This window comes from Oncorhynchus gorbuscha, unplaced genomic scaffold (genome assembly GCF_021184085.1).
Source record: "Oncorhynchus gorbuscha isolate QuinsamMale2020 ecotype Even-year unplaced genomic scaffold, OgorEven_v1.0 Un_scaffold_6306, whole genome shotgun sequence".
NCBI classification, from domain to species: Eukaryota; Metazoa; Chordata; class Actinopteri; order Salmoniformes; family Salmonidae; genus Oncorhynchus; species Oncorhynchus gorbuscha.
This window is the reverse complement of record NW_025749933.1, coordinates 5,807-21,712: the sequence shown is the minus strand read 5'-3', so window position 1 is coordinate 21,712 and position 15,906 is coordinate 5,807. Positions and strand designations below refer to the sequence as shown.

Genomic DNA, 15,906 nt, shown 5'->3' with positions numbered 1-15,906 from the left:
CACACACACAACGACACACACACACAACGACACACACACACACACACACAACGACACACACACACAACGACACACACACACAACGACACACACAACGACACACACACACACACACACACACACACAACACACACACACAACGACACACACACACACACGACACACACACACAACGCACACACACACACAACGACACACACACACAACGACACACACACACACACACACACACACACAACGACACACACAACGACACACACACACAACGACACACACACAACGACACACACACACACACAACGACACACACACACACACACACACACACACACACACACACAACGACACACACACACAACGACACACACACACACACGACACACACACACAACGACACACACACAACGACACACACAACGACACACACACACACCACAACGACACACACACAGCCAACGACACACATAACGACACACACACACACAAATGGTAAACATAATGATACACATTAATAATAACGACATACACAAGCAATACACACAACGACACACACACAACGACACACAAGGACAGGCTGGCCAATGACACACACACAATACGTATTATTGGCCACACACACAACGACACACACACACACACAACGACACACACACACAAACGACACACACACCACAACGACACACACAACGACGACACAAACACACACAATGACACACACACAACGCACACACACACACACCCACACACACACAACCCACACACACACAACGACACACACACCCAACGACACACACACAACGACACACACACACAACGACACACACACACACAACGACACACACCACAACGACACACACAACGACACACGCACACACACACACAACGACACGACACACACAACGACACACACACACACACAACGACACACACACACAACGACACACACACACACAACGACACACACACAACCACACACACACACACAACGACACACACACAATGACACACACACACACGACACACACACACAACGACACACACACACAACACACACACAATGACACACACACAACAACACACACACACAACGACACACACACACAACGACACACACACACACACACAACAACACACACACACCCACACACACACAACGACACACACACACACCCACGACACACACACAACGACACACACAACGACACACACAACGACACACACACACATGACACACACACACAACGACACACACACACAACGACACACACACACACCCACACACACACACACAACGACACACACACACAACGACACACACACACAACGACACACACACAATGACACACACACAACACACACACACACACACAACGACACACACACACACAACGACACACACAACGACACACACACAACGACACACACACAAACGACACACACACACAACGACACACACAACGACACACACTCACAACGACACACACACACACAATGACACACACACACACGCCATACACACGGCAATACACACACAACGACACACACACAACGACACACAAACACAACGACACACACACACAACGCCATACACACGGCTATACACACACAACAACGACACACAACGACACACACAAACACAACGACACACACACAACGACACAAACACAACGACACACACAACGACACACACTCACAACGACACACACACACAACGACACACACAAGTGCCATAATTGGTGTCTCAGGGGCTGTTTCGAGGGGTAAAAAAAGTCAGATCTTTCCAAAACTGCATAAATGTGATTAGGCAACCCCCATGAACTGTAAATCAGTCATTTTTCCCATAAAATTTCAAAGGAAAACTAAATCACACACACAGCTTGGATGGTTTGTATCAGTTTGGTGTCAGAATGATATCTAATTGACTGATGGACGGTGACTTGCTGGTGACTCTTGTCCATTTGCAATATGTTTAAACAGTGAGGTACCATCACCAAAAGTGACATTCTGAAATCAACCCTAACGAGCCATTGAGATGAACCAGAATCACTGCCCAGCCATCCCGAGTTCATCGGGCCAGTCAATTTCGCATTCCTGCAGGATTTTTATAGCATGACAAATTCATGATGGTAAATCCCCATTGAACCATATTGCAAATGCACGTGCACTTGCAATATGGTTCAACAGTAAAAAAACATCACCAAATGGACATGATGAAATCAACACAACGAGTGATGGAAAGGTACAACTATCACTGCCAGGCCATCCTGTGTTCATCAGGCCAGTCAATTTAGCATTTCTGTAGGATTTTTGAGCATGTCAAATTTCTTATGGCATTTGGCCCCCAAAAAAGTGACTTTTGACTTTGACTTTTGACTTCCTATGAAATCATATTGCAAATGGACAAAACATATTCCTTATGCGCAAGTAAACCCCGTGTATCTCTCTGTCTCTCTGTGTTCAGTCTGAGATGTTGTCCCAGTCTAACTCCGTGTATCTCTCTGTCTCTCTGTGTTCAGTCTGAGATGTTGTCCCAGTCTAACTCCGTGTATCTCTCTGTCTCTCTGTGTTCAGTCTGAGATGTTGTCCCAGTCTAACCCTGTGTATCTCTCTGTCTCTCTGTGTTCAGTCTGAGATGTTGTCCCAGTCTAACTCCGTGTATCTCTCTGTCTCTCTGTGTTCAGTCTGAGATGTTGTCCCAGTCTAACTCTGTGTATCTCTCTGTCTCTCTGTGTTCAGTCTGAGATGTTGTCCCAGTCTAACCCTGTGTATCTCTCTGTCTCTCTGTGTTCAGTCTGAGATGTTGCTGCAGTCTAACCCTGTGTATCTCTCTGTCTCTGTGTGTTCAGTCTGAGATGTTGTCCCAGTCTAACCCTGTGTATCTCTCTGTCTCTCTGTGTGTTCAGTCTGAGATGTTGTCCCAGTCTAACCCTGTGTATCTCTCTGTCTCTCTATGTTCAGTCTGAGATGTTGTCCCAGTCTAACCCTGTGTATCTCTCTGTCCCTCTGTGTTCAGTCTGAGATGTTGCTGCAGTCTAACCCTGTGTATCTCTCTGTCTCTCTGTTTCAGTCTGAGATGTTGTCCCAGTCTAACCCCATGTATCTCTCTGTGTTCAGTCTGAGATGTTGTCCCAGTCTAACCCTGTGTATCTCTCTGTCTCTCTGAGATGTTGTCCCAGTCTGAGATGTTCAGTCTGAGATGTTGTCCCAGTCTAACCCTGTGTCTCTCTCTGTCTCTCTGTGTTCAGTCTGAGATGTTGTCCCAGTCTAACCCTGTGTCTCTCTCTGTCTCTCTGTGTTCAGTCTGAGATGTTGTCCCAGTCTAACCCCGTGTATCTCTCTGTCTCTCTGTGTTCAGTCTGAGATGTTGTCCCAGTCTAACCCTGTGTATCTCTCTGTCTCTCTGTGTTCAGTCTGAGATGTTGTCCCAGTCTAACCCTGTGTATCTCTCTGTCTCTCTGTGTTCAGTCTGAGATGTTGCTGCAGTCTAACCCTGTGTATCTCTCTGTCTCTCTGTGTTCAGTCTGAGATGTTGCTGCAGCACCAGTCTAATCCGTGTATCTCTCTGTCTCTCTGAGTTCAGTCTGAGATGTTACTGCAGCACCAGTCTAATCCGTGTATCTCTCGGTCTCTCTGTGTTCAGTCTGAGATGTTGCTGCAGCACCAGTCTAATCTGTGTATCTCTCTGTCTCTCTGTGTTCAGTCTGAGATGTTGCTGCAGCACCAGTCTAATCCGTGTATCTCTCTGTCTCTCTGTGTTCAGTCTGAGATGTTGCTGCAGCACCAGTCTAATCCGTGTATCTCTCTGTCTCTCTGTGTTCAGTCTGAGATGTTGCTGCAGCACCAGTCTAATCCGTGTATCTCTGTCTCTCTGTGTTCAGTCTGAGATGTTGCTGCAGCACCAGTCTAATCCGTGTATCTCTCGGTCTCTCTGTGTTCAGTCTGAGATGTTGCTGCAGCACCAGTCTAATCCGTGTATCTCTCTGTCTCTCTGTGTTCAGTCTGAGATGTTGCTGCAGCACCAGTCTAACCCCGTGTATCTCTCTGTCTCTCTGTGTTCAGTCTGAGATGTTGCTGCAGCACCAGTCTAATCCTGTGTATCTCTCTGTCTCTCTGTGTTCAGTCTGAGATGTTGTGCAGCACCAGTCTAATCCGTGTATCTCTCTGTCTCTCTGTGTTCAGTCTGAGATGTTGTCCCAGTCTAACCCTGTGTATCTCTCTGTCTCTCTGTGTTCAGTCTGAGATGTTGCTGCAGCACCAGTCTAATCTCTCTGTCTCTCTGTGTTCAGTCTGAGATGTTGTCCCAGTCTAACCCTGTGTATCTCTCTGTCTCTCTGTGTTCAGTCTGAGATGTTGTCCCAGTCTAACCCCGTGTATCTCTCTGTCTCTCTGTGTTCAGTCTGAGATGTTGTCCCAGTCTAACCCTGTGTATCTCTCTGTCTCTCTGTGTTCAGTCTGAGATGTTACTGCAGCACCAGTCTAATCCGTGTATCTCCGACACGGCCGGTAAGACTCCTCTGGACCTGGCCTGTGAATTTGGACGAGTGGGGGTGAGTCACACACACACACACACACACACACACACACACACACACACACACACACACACACACACACACACACACACACACACACACACACACACACACACACACACACACACACACACACACACACACACACACACACACACACACACACACACACACACACACACACACACACACACACACAGTAGTAATGTGTGTATAATGTGTACAGGTGGTGTCTCCTCAGTAGTACATGTGTGTATAATGTACACTCCTCAGTAGTAATGTGTGTATAATGTGTACAGGTGGTGTCTCCTCAGTAGTAATGTGTGTATAATGTGTACAGGTGGTGTCTCCTCAGTAGTAATGTGTGTATAATGTGTACAGGTGGTGTCTCCTCAGTAGTAATGTGTGTATAATGTGTATAGGTGGTGTCTCCTCAGTAGTAATGTGTGTATAATGTGTATAGGTGGTGTCTCCTCAGTAGTAATGTGTGTATAATGTGTACAGGTGGTGTCTCAGTAGTAATGTGTGTATAATGTGTACAGGTGGTGTCTCCTCAGTAGTAATGTGTGTATAATGTGTACAGGTGGTGTCTCCTCAGTAGTAATGTGTGTATAATGTGTACAGGTGGTGTCTCCTCAGTAGTAATGTGTACAGGTGGTGTCTCAGTAGTAATGTGTGTATAATGTGTACAGGTGGTGTCTCCTCAGTAGTAATGTGTGTATAATGTGTATAGGTGGTGTCTCCTCAGTAGTAATGTGTGTATAATGTGTACAGGTGGTGTCTCAGTAGTAATGTGTGTATAATGTGTACAGGTGGTGTCTCCTCAGTAGTAATGTGTGTATAATGTGTACAGGTGGTGTCTCCTCAGTAGTAATGTGTGTATAATGTGTATAGGTGGTGTCTCAGTAGTAATGTGTGTATAATGTGTACAGGTGGTGTCTCCTCAGTAGTAATGTGTGTATAATGTGTATAGGTGGTGTCTCAGTAGTAATGTGTGTATAATGTGTACAGGTGGTGTCTCAGTAGTAATGTGTGTATAATGTGTATAGGTGGTGTCTCCTCAGTAGTAATGTGTATAATGTGTACAGGTGGTGTCTCCTCAGTAGTAATGTGTGTATAATGTGTACAGGTGGTGTCTCAGTAGTAATGTGTGTATAATGTGTATAGGTGGTGTCTCCTCAGTAGTAATGTGTGTATAATGTGTACAGGTGGTGTCTCAGTAGTAATGTGTGTATAATGTGTACAGGTGGTGTCTCAGTAGTAATGTGTGTATAATGTGTACAGGTGGTGTCTCCTCAGTAGTAATGTGTGTATAATGTGTATAGGTGGTGTCTCCTCAGTAGTAATGTGTGTATAATGTGTACAGGTGGTGTCTCCTCAGTAGTAATGTGTGTATAATGTGTACAGGTGGTGTCTCCTCAGTAGTAATGTGTGTATAATGTGTATAGGTGGTGTCTCCTCAGTAGTAATGTGTGTATAATGTGTATAGGTGGTGTCTCCTCAGTAGTAATGTGTGTATAATGTGTACAGGTGGTGTCTCCTCAGTAGTAATGTGTGTATAATGTGTATAGGTGGTGTCTCCTCAGTAGTAATGTGTGTATAATGTGTACAGGTGGTGTCTCCTCAGTAGTAATGTGTGTATAATGTGTACAGGTGGTGTCTCAGTAGTAATGTGTGCATAATGTGTACAGGTGGTGTCTCAGTAGTAATGTGTGTATAATGTGTATAGGTGGTGTCTCCTCAGTAGTACTGTGTGTATAATGTGTACAGGTGGTGTCTCCTCAGTAGTAATGTGTGTATAATGTGTATAGGTGGTGTCTCCTCAGTAGTAATGTGTGTATAATGTGTACAGGTGGTGTCTCCTCAGTAGTAATGTGTGTATAATGTGTACAGGTGGTGTCTCCTCAGTAGTAATGTGTGTATAATGTGTACAGGTGGTGTCTCCTCAGTAGTAATGTGTGTATAATGTGTACAGGTGGTGTCTCCTCAGTAGTAATGTGTGTATAATGTGTATAGGTGGTGTCTCAGTAGTAATGTGTGTATAATGTGTACAGGTGGTGTCTCCTCAGTAGTAATGTGTGTATAATGTGTACAGGTGGTGTCTCCTCAGTAGTAATGTGTGTATAATGTGTATAGGTGGTGTCTCCTCAGTAGTAATGTGTGTATAATGTGTACAGGTGGTGTCTCCTCAGTAGTAATGTGTGTATAATGTGTACAGGTGGTGTCTCCTCAGTAGTAATGTGTGTATAATGTGTATAGGTGGTGTCTCCTCAGTAGTAATGTGTGTATAATGTGTACAGGTGGTGTCTCCTCAGTAGTAATGTGTGTATAATGTGTATAGGTGGTGTCTCCTCAGTAGTAATGTGTGTATAATGTGTACAGGTGGTGTCTCAGTAGTAATGTGTGTATAATGTGTACAGGTGGTGTCTCAGTAGTAATGTGTGTATAATGTGTACAGGTGGTGTCTCCTCAGTAGTAATGTGTGTATAATGTGTACAGGTGGTGTCTCCTCAGTAGTAATGTGTGTATAATGTGTACAGGTGGTGTCTCAGTAGTAATGTGTGTATAATGTGTACAGGTGGTGTCTCAGTAGTAATGTGTGTATAATGTGTACAGGTGGTGTCTCAGTAGTAATGTGTGTATAATGTGTACAGGTGGTGTCTCCTCAGTAGTAATGTGTGTATAATGTGTATAGGTGGTGTCTCCTCAGTAGTAATGTGTGTATAATGTGTACAGGTGGTGTCTCCTCAGTAGTAATGTGTATAATGTGTACAGGTGGTGTCTCAGTAGTAATGTGTGTATAATGTGTACAGGTGGTGTCTCCTCAGTAGTAATGTGTGTATAATGTGTACAGGTGGTGTCTCCTCAGTAGTAATGTGTGTATAATGTGTACAGGTGGTGTCTCAGTAGTAATGTGTGTATAATGTGTACAGGTGGTGTCTCCTCAGTAGTAATGTGTATAATGTGTATAGGTGGTGTCTCATAGTAATGTGTGCATAATGGTACAGGTGGTGTCCTCAGTAGTAATGTGTGTATAATGTGTATGGTGGTGTCTCCTCAGTAGTACTGTGTGTATAATGTGTACAGGTGGTGTCTCCTCAGTAGTAATGTGTGTATAATGTGTACAGGTGGTGTCTCCTCAGTAGTAATGTGTGTATAATGTGTACAGGTGGTGTCTCCTCTGTAGTAATGTGTGTATAATGTGTACAGGTGGTGTCTCACTCTGTAGTAATGTGTGTCATAATGTGTACCAGGTGGTGTCTCCTCAGTATCAATGTGTGTATAATGTGACAGGTGGTGTCTCAGTAGTAATGTCATATAATGTGTACAGGTGGTGTCTCACTCAGTAGTAATGTGTGTATAATGTGTACAGGTGGTCTCCACTCTGACATAATGTGTACAGGTGTGTTTAATGTGTTTATATTGTGTGTTTCAGTAGTAATCGTGTGTATAATGTGTATAGGTGGTGTCTCCTCATTAGTAATGTGTGTATAATGTGTATGGTGTTCTCCTCAGTAGTAATGTGTGTGTGTACAGGTGGTGTCTCAGTAGTAATGTGTGTATAATGTGTACAGGTGGTGTCTCCTCAGTAGTAATGTGTGTATAATGTGTACAGGTGGTGTCTCCTCAGTAGTAATGTGTGTATAATGTGTACAGGTGGTGTCTCAGTAGTAATGTGTGTGTGTGTACAGGTGGTGTCTCAGTAGTAATGTGTGTGTGTGGTGGTGTCTCCTCAGTAGTAATGTGTGTATAATGTGTACAGGTGGTGTCTCAGTAGTAATGTGTGTATAATGTGTACAGGTGGTGTCTCCTCAGTAGTAATGTGTGTATAATGTGTACAGGTGGTGTCTCCTCAGTAGTAATGTGTGTATAATGTGTACAGGTGGTGTCTCCTCAGTAGTAATGTGTGGAAATGTGTACTGAGGTGGTGTCTCCTCAGTAGTAATGTGTGCATAATGTGTATAGGTGGTGTCTCCTCAGTAGTAATGTGTGTATAATGTGTACAGGTGGTGTCTCCTCAGTAGTAATGTGTGTATAATGTGTACAGGTGGTGTCTCCTCAGTAGTAATGTGTGTATAATGTGTACAGGTGGTGTCTCCTCAGTAGTAATGTGTGTATAATGTGTACAGGTGGTGTCCTCAGTAGCCCTGACCTCTAATGCCCTGACCTGTGGTGTCTCCTCAGTAGTAATGACCTCTAATGCCCTGTACAGGTGGTGTCCCTCAGTAGTAATGTGTGCATAATGTGTATAGGTGGTGTCCTCTAGCCCTCTATAATGTGTACAGGTGGTGTCTCCTCAGTAGTAATGTATAATGTGTACAGGTGGTGTCTCAGTAGTAATGTGTGTATAATGTGTACAGGTGGTGTCTCCTCAGTAGTAATGTGTGTATAATGTGTACAGGTGGTGTCTCCTCAGTAGTAATGTGTGTATAATGTGTACCTCTGGCCCTGACCTGTAGTATAATGTGTACCTGGTGCTCCTCCCTGACCTGTATAATGTGTACAGGTGACTCCTAGTAGTAATGTGTGTATAATGTGTACAGGTGGTGTCTCCTCTAGTAATGGTGTATAATGTGTATAGGTGGTGTCTCCTCAGTAGTAATCTAACCCAGGTAACCACAGTAGCCCTGTCCTCTAATGTGTACAGCCCCAGATCTTTGATAATGTGTACAGGTGGTTCTCACCTGTATGTGCTATAATGTTTGGTGGTTTTCAGTAGTAATGTGTTTAATGTGTACAGGTGGTGTCTCCTCAGTAGTAATGTGTGTATATCAGCTGATGAAAGTAATAATGTGTATAGGTATATAAATGTGTGTATATTTGGTGTCTTTGAATGTGTGTATAATTGATAGGTGACCTCTCCTCAGTGTAATGTTTATAATGTGTACTGACCTCTAACCCTCTTATAATGTGTACAGGTGGTGTCTCCTCAGTAGTAATGTGTGTATAATGTGTACAGGTGGTGTCTCAGTAGTAATGTGATGCTATAATGTGTATAGGTGGTGTCTCAGTAGTAATGTGGTTAAGAGCATGCAGGTGGTTTCCTCAGTAGTAATGTGTTTAATGTGTACAGGTGGTGTCCACGGATGTGTATAATGTGTTAGGTGGTGTCTCAGTAGTAATGTGTGTATAATGTGTACAGGTTTGTTCCACAGTAGTAATGTGTGTATAATGTGTACAGGTGGTGTACAGTAGTAATGTGTGTATAATGTGTACAGGTGATGTCTCCTCAGTAGTAATAACCAGCAGCAGGTGGTGTCTCCTCATTGTAATGTATACAGAGAAATAGGTGGTGTCTCGTAGTAATGTGTGTATAATGTGTACAGGTGGTGTCTCCTCAGTAGTAATGTGTGTATAATGTGTACAGGTGGTGTCTCCTCAGTAGTAATGTGTGTATAATTGATAGGTGGTCCAGCTGCTCCTCAGAGTAATGTCTGGTGAACCAGGTCGAACAACGGCATCTCCCTCATTCACCTGGCCGTTGAATCACATCGATGTCATCTGGTCAGACATGACTTCACATCATCATTCATCTAGGTTCATCATCATCACCACTTGTATCATCATATCATCATCTGGTCATCATCATCATCATCCCTCTGACATCATCTAGGTTTTTATGTGTTTATATTGTGTGTTTGCTGGTCGAATAGTAACTATAATTAACATGTAGGTTTTGTTTTCTGGTTGTATCTCTAGTTCATCTGGTCCTAATAGTAACTATAATTCATCTAGGTTCATTATGGGTTGTATCTCTAGTTCATCTGGTCCTAATAGTAACTATAATTCATCTAGGTTCATGTGTGCGTGTGTGTGTGTCAGTCTGCTGGTCCAAGCAGGTATAGACATCAACAGACAGTCAAGTCATCTATCAGGCAGCTTCTGTGGAAAGACTGAGGTGGTAGACTGCTAGTTCATCTGTTTCTAACACTGACCTCTAGCCCTAACTATAATTCTTATCTACCTCATTCCTGACCTTGTATCTCCCTGACCTCAGCTCTGGTTTCTAGCCCTGACCTCTAGCCCTAACTATAATTCACCTCTAGCCCTGACCTTAGCCCTGACCTTGCCCTATCTCTAGCCCTGACCTGGCTCTGATTTCTACTGACCTAATTCATCTAGCCCTTCATTCCTGACCTTGCCCTATCTCTAGCCCTGACCTCAGCCCTGGTCCTAATAGTAGCCCTGACATCTAGTCTAGGTTCATTGCCCTTGCCCTAAACTCTAACCCTAACCACTAGCCCTGTCCTATAGCCCATAGCCCCGATCTTTGATCAGGTGCTTCTACACCTGCATTGCTTGCTGTTTGGGGTTTTATCTGGGTTTCTAATAGCACTTTGAGATATCAGCTGATGAAAGAAGGGCTTATAAATCTTTGATTTCATTTGGTTTGACCCTGACCTCTAGCCCTAACCTTTATACATCTAGCCCTGACCTTAACCCTCTTGCACATATATCCAGTTCTAAGCCTGGTCCTAATAGTAATATAATTCATCTAGGTTCATTGAAGAGCATGCATTTAGTTTCTTGCTTTAAGAGCAGTTGGAGTCCACGGATGGAGTGTTGTAAGGCATTGAAGCTCAATTGGAGGTTTGTTAACACAGTATCAATGAAGGGCCAGAGGTATACAGAATGGTGTCGTCTCTAGGTGGATCAAAGAATAACCAGCAGCAAGGTTGACATCATTGATGTATACAGAGAAAAGAGTCGGTCCGAGAATTGAACCCTGTGGCACCCCTTAGAGACTGCCAGAGGTCCCGGACAACAGGCCCTCATTTGACACAGAACTCTATCAGAGAAGTAGTTGGTGAACCATCTGGTCCTAATAGTAACTAATTCATCTAGGTTCATTATGGGTTGTATCTCTAGTTCATCTGGTCCTAATAGTAACTATAATTCATCTAGGTTCATTATGGGTTGTATCTCTAGTTCATCTGGTCCTAATAGTAACTATAATTCATCTAGGTTCATTATGGGTTGTATCTCTAGTTCATCTGGTCCTAATAGTAACTATAATTCATCTAGGTTCATTATGGGTTGTATCTCTAGTTCATCTGGTCCTAATAGTAACTATAATTCATCTAGGTTCATTATGGGTTGTATCTCTAGTTCATCTGGTCCTAATAGTAACTATAATTCATCTAGGTTCATTATGGGTTGTATCTCTAGTTCATCTGGTCCTAATAGTAACTATAATTCATCTAGGTTCATTATGGGTTGTATCTCTAGTTCATCTGGTCCTAATAGTAACTATAATTCATCTAGGTTCATTATGGGTTGTATCTCTAGTTCATCTGGTCCTAATAGTAACTATAATTCATCTAGGTTCATTATGGGTTGTATCTCTAGTTCATCTGGTCCTAATAGTAACTATAATTCATCTAGGTTCATTATGGGTTGTATCTCTAGTTCATCTGGTCCTAATAGTAACTATAATTCATCTAGGTTCATTATGGGTTGTATCTCTAGTTCATCTGGTCCTAATAGTAACTATAATTCATCTAGGTTCATTATGGGTTGTATCTCTAGTTCATCTGGTCCTAATAGTAACTATAATTCATCTAGGTTCATTATGGGTTGTATCTCTAGTTCATCTGGTCCTAATAGTAACTATAATTCATCTAGGTTCATTATGGGTTGTATCTCTAGTTCATCTGGTCCTAATAGTAACTATAATTCATCTAGGTTCATTATGGGTTGTATCTCTAGTTCATCTGGTCCTAATAGTAACTATAATTCATCTAGGTTCATTATGGGTTGTATCTCTAGTTCATCTGGTCCTAATAGTAACTATAATTCATCTAGGTTCATTATGGGTTGTATCTCTAGTTCATCTGGTCCTAATAGTAACTATAATTCATCTAGGTTCATTATGGGTTGTATCTCTAGTTCATCTGGTCCTAATAGTAACTATAATTCATCTAGGTTCATTATGGGTTGTATCTCTAGTTCATCTGGTCCTAATAGTAACTATAATTCATCTAGGTTCATTATGGGTTGTATCTCTAGTTCATCTGGTCCTAATAGTAACTATAATTCATCTAGGTTCATTATGGGTTGTATCTCTAGTTCATCTGGTCCTAATAGTAACTATAATTCATCTAGGTTCATTATGGGTTGTATCTCTAGTTCATCTGGTCCTAATAGTAACTATAATTCATCTAGGTTCATTATGGGTTGTATCTCTAGTTCATCTGGTCCTAATAGTAACTATAATTCATCTAGGTTCATTATGGGTTGTATCTCTAGTTCATCTGGTCCTAATAGTAACTATAATTCATCTAGGTTCATTATGGGTTGTATCTCTAGTTCATCTGGTCCTAATAGTAACTATAATTCATCTAGGTTCATTATGGGTTGTATCTCTAGTTCATCTGGTCCTAATAGTAACTGTAATTGTTGTGCTCCTAGATTTCATGTGGTGCTCCTAGATTTTATGTGGTGCTCCTAGATTTCATGTGCTGCTCCTAGATTTCATGTGCTGCTCCTAGATTTCATGTGGTGCTCCTAGATTGTATGTGGTGCTCCTAAAGTTGGGAGCATCAGCACTCCAATGAAAAATGTAAATTTTGAGCCTTGGATGTATTGACATGTTTCGATTGATGATTATTGGTTATTGATCCCGTAGAGTGGCATCAGTGCTGGGGTGAGGAACACTCTGTGTCAGACGGCTCTGGACATCGTTAATCAGTTCACCGCCACACAGGCCAGCAGAGAGATCAAACAGCTGCTGAGAGGTAACCCCCGACCCCTAACCCCTGAACTCTAACTAACCTCACAGGCCAGCAGAGAGATCAAACAGCTGCTGAGATGTAACCCTGACCCCTAACCCTGAACTCTAACTAACCTCACAGGCCAGCAGAGAGATTAAACAGCTGCTGAGAGGTAACCCCCGACCCCTAACCCCTGAACTCTAACTAACCTCACAGGCCAGCAGAGAGATCAAACAGCTGCTGAGAGGTAACCCCCGACCCTAACCCCTGAACTCTAACTAACCTCACAGGCCAGCAGAGAGATCAAACAGCTGCTGAGAGGTAACCCCCGACCCCTAACCCCTGAACTCTAACTAACCTCACAGGCCAGCAGAGAGATCAAACAGCTGCTGAGAGGTAACCCCCGACCCCTAACCCCTGAACTCTAACTAACCTCACAGGCCAGCAGAGAGATCAAACAGCTGCTGAGAGGTAACCCCCGACCCCTAACCCCTGAACTCTAACTAACCTCACAGGCCAGCAGAGAGATTAAACAGCTCCTGAGAGGTAACCACTGACCCCTAACCCCTGAACTCTAACTAACCTCACAGGCCAGCAGAGAGATCAAACAGCTGCTGAGAGGTAACCCCCGACCCCTAACCCCTGAACTCTAACTAACCTCACAGGCCAGCAGAGAGATCAAACAGCTGCTGAGAGGTAACCCCTGACCCCTAACCCCTGAACTCTAACTAACCTCACAGGCCAGCAGAGATCAAACAGCTGCTGAGAGGTAACCCCTGACCCATAACCCTGAACTCTAACTAACCTCACAGGCCAGCAGGAGATCAAACAGCTGCTGAGAGGTAACCCCTGACCCCTGAACTCTAACTAACCATACAGGACACCAGAGAGATTAAACAGCTCCTGAGATGTAACCCCTAACCCCTGAACTCTAACCCCTGAACTCTAACTAACTATACAGGACAGAAGAGAGATTAAACAGCTCCTGAGAGGTAACCCCTGACCCCTGAACTCCTGAACTCTAACTAACCATACAGGACAGCAGAGTGATTAAACAGCTGGGTGTGTGTGTGTTTTGACGTTGAGTTTGACTCTGTGTGTGTGTGTGTGTGTGTGTGTGTGTGTGTGTGTGTGTGTGTGTGTGTGTGTGTGTGTGTGTGTGTGTGTGTGTGTGTGTGTGTGTGTGCGTGCGTGTGTGCGTGCGTGCGTGCGTGCGTGCGTGTGTGTTTGTAGATGCGTCAGCTGCGATGCAGGTCAGAGCTCTGACAGAGTACTGCAACAACTACGACCTGACGAGCCTCAACATCAAGACTGGAGACATCATCACGGTACACACACACACACACACACACACACACACACACACACACACACACACACACACACACACACACACACACACACACACACACACACACACACACACACACACACACACACACACACTCAACATCAAGACTGGAGACATCATCACGGTACACACACACTCAGATGCACCTAACCAGTGGTGTGTGTGTGTGTGTGTGTTAGGTTCTGGAGCAGCATTCTGACGGCCGGTGGAAGGGTTGTATCCATGACAACCGGACAGGAAATGACCGCGTCGGCTACTTCCCCTCCAGCATGGTGGAGGTGATCAGCAAGAGGCCAGGTGACCAGCACACAGTGACCCCTGACCCCTAACAGAGAGAGAGAGAGAGACCAGCACACAGCGTGTATGTGTGTGAGCGTGCGTGTGTGTGAGGGTTAGACAGCACTCTGTGTCTCAGCTGTCTCCTAACTTATCATCCCTCCATCCCTCCGTCTTCCTTCCCTCCCCCTGCTGCCTATCTGTCTCTGTACCTGTCATTACCTCGTAGACCGTCCCTGCTGACTACCTGTCTCTGTACCTGTCATTACCTCGTAGACCGTCCCTGCTGCCTATCTGTCTCTGTACCTGTAATTACCTCGTAGACCGTCCCTGCTGCCTATCTGTCTCTGTACCTGTCATTACCTCGTAGACCGTCCCTGCTGCCTATCTGTCTCTGTACCTGTCATTACCTCGTAGACCGTCCCTGCTGCCTATCTGTCTCTGTACCTGTCATTACCTCGTAGACCGTCCCTGCTGCCTATCTGTCTCTGTACCTGTCATTACCTCGTAGACCGTCCCTGCTGCCTATCTGTCTCTGTACCTGTCATTACCTCGTAGACCGTCCCTGCTGCCTATCTGTCTCTGTACCTGTCATTACCTCGTAGACCGTCCCTGCTGCCTATCTGTCTCTGTACCTGTCATTACCTCGTAGACCGTCCCTGCTGCCTATCTGTCTCTGTACCTGTCATTACCTCGTAGACCGCCCCTGTCCCTGTCTCTGTACCTGTCATTACCTCGTAGACCGTCCCTGCTGCCTATCTGTCTCTGTACCTGTAATTACATCGTAGACCGTCCCTGCTGCCTATCTGTCTCTGTACCTGTCATTACCTCGTAGACCGTCCCTGCTGCCTATCTGTCTCTGTACCTGTCATTACCTCGTAGACCGTCCCTGCTGCCTATCTGTCTCTGTACCTGTCATTACCTCGTAGACCGTCCCTGCTGCCTATCTGTCTCTGTACCTGTCATTACCTCGTAGACCGTCCCTGCCTATCTGTCTCTGTACCTGTCATTACCTCGTAGACCGTCCCTGCTG

General features: G+C 44.4%; 1 long non-coding RNA gene across 1 annotated transcript; it reads left to right on the top strand.

Annotated features, from left to right (window-relative positions):
* The first annotated feature begins 13,151 nt into the window (after positions 1 to 13,151).
* Positions 13,152 to 14,895, top strand: LOC124029422. The gene is made up of 3 exons (XR_006837765.1): positions 13,152 to 13,270; positions 14,480 to 14,574; positions 14,777 to 14,895. It is a non-coding gene; the product is annotated as an uncharacterized LOC124029422 (long non-coding RNA).
* The last annotated feature ends 1,011 nt before the right edge of the window (positions 14,896 to 15,906 follow it).